The sequence below is a fragment of the Acyrthosiphon pisum genome, chromosome X (assembly GCF_005508785.2).
Source record: "Acyrthosiphon pisum isolate AL4f chromosome X, pea_aphid_22Mar2018_4r6ur, whole genome shotgun sequence".
NCBI classification, from domain to species: Eukaryota; Metazoa; Arthropoda; class Insecta; order Hemiptera; family Aphididae; genus Acyrthosiphon; species Acyrthosiphon pisum.
This window is the reverse complement of record NC_042493.1, coordinates 111986460-111991134: the sequence shown is the minus strand read 5'-3', so window position 1 is coordinate 111991134 and position 4675 is coordinate 111986460. Positions and strand designations below refer to the sequence as shown.

At 33.0% G+C, this 4675-nt stretch overlaps 1 pseudogene; it reads right to left on the bottom strand.

Annotated features, from left to right (window-relative positions):
- Window positions 1-1278: 1278 nt before the first annotated feature.
- LOC100166493 overlaps window positions 1279-4675 on the bottom strand; it is a 10236-nt pseudogene continuing 6839 nt past the window's right edge.

The window sequence follows — 4675 nt, the reverse complement described above, 5'->3', positions numbered from 1 at the left end:
TCCGTCGGTATGTTACTAATTCATTTCCCGTGTATGGTAGTGGTTTATATTTACCATTTGGATACTGTGATTGATAAGGAAGGTTGTCTTCAATGTAATAATTTGTATTCGTAATGTTTGTGCTGACCATATTATTATGAAAATTTCATATAAATATCATTGCCGTAATTTTTTGAGATATAATATGCAGCTAAATATCATTCGCGTTGACCTTTAATATTTACTGCTTCACTTAAGTTTAACAAGACAGTTGGTTGACCATCGTTTTCAGCATTATCATTTTGCACTAATACCTCTGAATCATTGTACCAACAATAATGTTGTGGTGACCTCAGTTCATTGTCCTGATATTTCCAACATAGCCTCTTTGGTGGAGGCAACTGTGTATACTTCTCGTGGGCAAGAAAAAGGTGGATTTTCATTTTTCGTGGGAAATTTCGGTTGATTGAACTTTTCGAACAGCATAATCCATATCACGAAGCGTCTATCAGGACGTCTATCTATCAGGGTAATCAAACAGCCTTGCGACGACAGATACCAACTTTCACGTTTTACTTTGTAACGATCAAAATCGTAACATGTTAACTTGAACTTCTTTAGTTTCTGCTGCCGATCATCAGAAAAAATCGCCTATAGGAAAATAATTATATGAAAAAATGTGCTTGGTCTAAGTGCATTCCACGGAACTCACGAGTTTTTCAGCTAAATTTCCAGACCACCATTAGAGGTATCAGCTGTGGTGCGTTTTTTTAAAGTGGTTTCACCATGAGCCCTAATCCACTGTGCCTAACCTAGTAAAACATTTTTTTCAAACTACGTTTCGTGCTCATTATTTTCTCCTTTAAAATAGCTGTCCAGTCTATCTTCAAGTAACTTTATCTTATTTCTTCGGTATACAGCCGTTATCGTCCCCGTGTATGCCTGAGGTGTATATTTACCATATTTTGTAAATTGGGTTTGAAAAGGAAGAGTGTTTTCAGCACTATATTTGTATTCATAGTGCTTGTTCTGACCGAACGGAAATTTCGCATATATATCATTACCGTTGATCCTGGATATATATGCTGCTAAATAAGCTTCATTCTGACCTATGACATTCACCGCTTCACCTACAACAAATAGGTTTTTCGGTTTATCTTCGTGGTCAGAATTTTGTTCTTGTACACATTCTTCTCGTTCATTGCACATCAAATGATCTTGTGATGACGATTATTCATCCACCAGAAATTTCCTTCTTACCCTTCGTGGCGGCGACAATTGCCTATATTCCTCGCAAAATCATTTCGGGCGAGAGGCATAAGGTACAGTTTTATCTTCTGTTGGAAATATTGGGTAATTGAACCTTTCGAACACGAAATCCATGTCATTCAGTATTATGTGTTCCGGGGTAAACGTACGGCTTTCTCCAGAAATATACCAATTATTTTGTTTTACGTTGTAACAATGCAAATTTCTACAACTAAACTTATTGTTTTTGAACTTCAACTGATGAACGTCATAGAATATCACCTATATAAAAAAATTGTATATACAAATATGATAAAATTAGTTATTTGTGTAGATTACGTTAACCAGAGGATCTATTTTCCTGATCTAACTCACAAAATCCTTAACTTCATTGGATTTGAGGGATTCTGAAATAATACGTCAAATAATTCTCGTGCTGTGTTTGCGAAACCTTAGGAGTTCACAAAATCCAAAATTTCATCTGATTTTGGTGGTTTTTGAAAAAGTATGTTAGACATTTCACGTACAGTATTCGAAAATTCTACGTTGTGGGATCACAGGTGTGTAGCCTACCTAGAAAAATTTTATGGAGATAAAATCTACTGTCGAATCATATATGAAACTAATAATATAAAATGCATTTAAAAGGTGATGTTTATGACATTGATGTACGTAATCCATTTTAGAAAATAAACTTTTGTATTCAAAATATAGTTATAATAAAAAGTTATAGCTTGCCATAGTTGACAAAATTATGAAAATCCAAACAAAACCTCAGCGGCCAACGCCAATTTACCTATGGCTGGTTTTTCCAGCATTCCAGTATATTCGACATTTGGCAATTTAACACCGTAATACTGTAGAGCATAAGCCGCAGATCAGTTAGCCGCTTTCAAATCGTAACTTTACCACGAGATTCCACGGCATACCAGCGGTAAATCCTATACTTACTTTCCGGACAGTAGTTCTTAGGATTTATAATTTTTGGATATACGTTAGCACTATTATACTTTATTTTTTTTTGGTTGGTGGGTGTAGATTTTTTGATGGGGGGGTGGGTTGTTGTTATCTGATAGACTAAATCATTATCAATGCAGACATTAACTCTCTATTCCACGGGATATGTAATTGTATTACGTGGATTGTCCCGGAAATATTTTTTTCTACCCATCTTACACAATTAGTAAATCTAAATTTAAAATTAATAATTATTTCAATATGTAATTATTAAAATTATGATCATTATAAAGTGGATAATTTACTATATTCAGTTTTTTTATTTGATAAATTAATTTTGTTTTCAATTTACAACATTTATGTTTTATGGATGTACAATACTTGTCACTTGATACAGTCTCTCTTGAATTTCCTATTTTTATTTAAATTAACAGGTTAAAGGGAAAATAAAATTTCTTAGTAAATCACAAGACTTGATTGGGTATTTAATCAACTAACTAAAAGAGACGTGGACGATCGCCTCACTAGGTCAAGGGGCCGGGCTGCAAGTGGCGTCCACCAAAATCTGGCCTTAAATATAAGAAATATAAAACGAATATTTCAAGTAAATGTGTACATATCATCAAAATCTTTGTCAAAAAAAATAACGAAATGCACAATACATATTATCATACTTTCTTGACATGGGAAATATACGATTGAGGATTTAATCAATTACATAAAAGAAACATACCCGGTCGCATCACTGGGTTGAAGGGCCTTGGTGCAAGCGATGTCCACCAATATGAAAAATAACAGTTAATTCAAAAATACTAAGTGTATCATCATTTTTTTATAAAATTATGATTGTTTTAGTTCCAATCTTGAGTAAATTATATCGGTAAAGTAAACTATATTGTAGGTATATATGATAAATTATATTTTCCCAATCTAATTTTACTAAATGCTTAATATGAATGAAATCAGAAATATTATGACCTACAAAAGAGAGACTGTAACTTAATTTATAATTTTATAATTCTAAATTTAATGCATGTATTATACGTACCTATTCATCGGTAATGCATTGTTCGGACTCATGTCCATGCAAATTAGATGCTTAATTTTGGAACACGGACTCCAGGTGAGGCCCAGAGGTTGGGCAAGCATATTTTGTATGAATTTCGGCTGGTGTTTGGTGCGTACTAGGACCAGCTATATTTTGACAATCCCATATAATAAAATATTTAAAGGGGCCTGGAATCACTTAGGATTATTCCGGAGATGTATTTTTAAATTAGTTTCTTGGGACTCTAAGTTAGGCTAATAACGTATTTTGTGTAAATATTGTACGAATTTATGTGTACTGTATTGTTTAGACGCATCATCTCCCAAATAATTCTCGCACGCATATTGAGGCGCAAGTGTAGCAACATGATATTTCTGAGATATGACATTTTCGGCTCTTGTACAATTTACTGAGGAAAAATCAGTATGGTGAGGGTGATCAGTGGATATCCGAACATTTTCTCTATGAAAATCGGGTGATGTTTGGCAGGTACTAGGTCAAGCTATATTTTAACAATGTTAGGTAACAAACTGCTGATGGTCAGATATTTGCATAATATAAAATAACATATTTATATACCTTAACTCTCGTGTTGGGTGTAGGATGTGGCAACAGATTCCACTCAGTTTCAGGTTCCCTCCGCTTTTATACGTGCGGTGATTGAATAGGAAAAACTCGATCATTGTATTTTCTTAAGACACAATTAATATATACTCAAATGTTTGCTTACATGGATCAAATGCTGGTTTATGACTTCTTAAATTCCAGTTATTGTTTTGCAAATGTTTGGATCAAAGTCTGATTCATTTAAATTATTTACTTGTTTAAAATATTTTCTCTGGTCTACAAAAAGTATATCGAGCATAGGATTTGTTCGTTTGATCACCAACAAGATCGCAACATAATTTTTTTTTCGGCCAAGCGTTGAATAAAATTTTAAATATGCATCTTACGGTATCCTGTATAAGTAATATGTTTATTAGAATTTTTGAATATTCGTTAAGTGATAGGTAGAATTGAACTCTTAAGTGTTAAGTCATATTATATTACCATCTTCTCATCGCTGCAGCGGCCACAGACATTTCTGCAGCCCTTACTGAGATACTTGTGAGATGATTTCGAATTCAGTTTTTTTGGTGTATCGTAAGAATCAATAATTTTGTTGAGTTCGTCTATTATTACAGCTTCTGGTTGGTAAACTGGGTATTTAACACCAATTCGAAAATCATGAAATGTTATGAGGTAAGCGGGAAATTTGTGGACATTTCTGAAAGGCATTTTTTTGGCATTTGAACCATTGTACAAAACCTGAAATCATAAAATCTTTCTGTTAAATTTTGATTAAATGATAGAAAATCATAATTGTATACAAAAAAACGATTCTGAGTGATCTTAAAAAGTTACATCAATTTAAAATATTAAAATTAAAATGTCATAATTTTT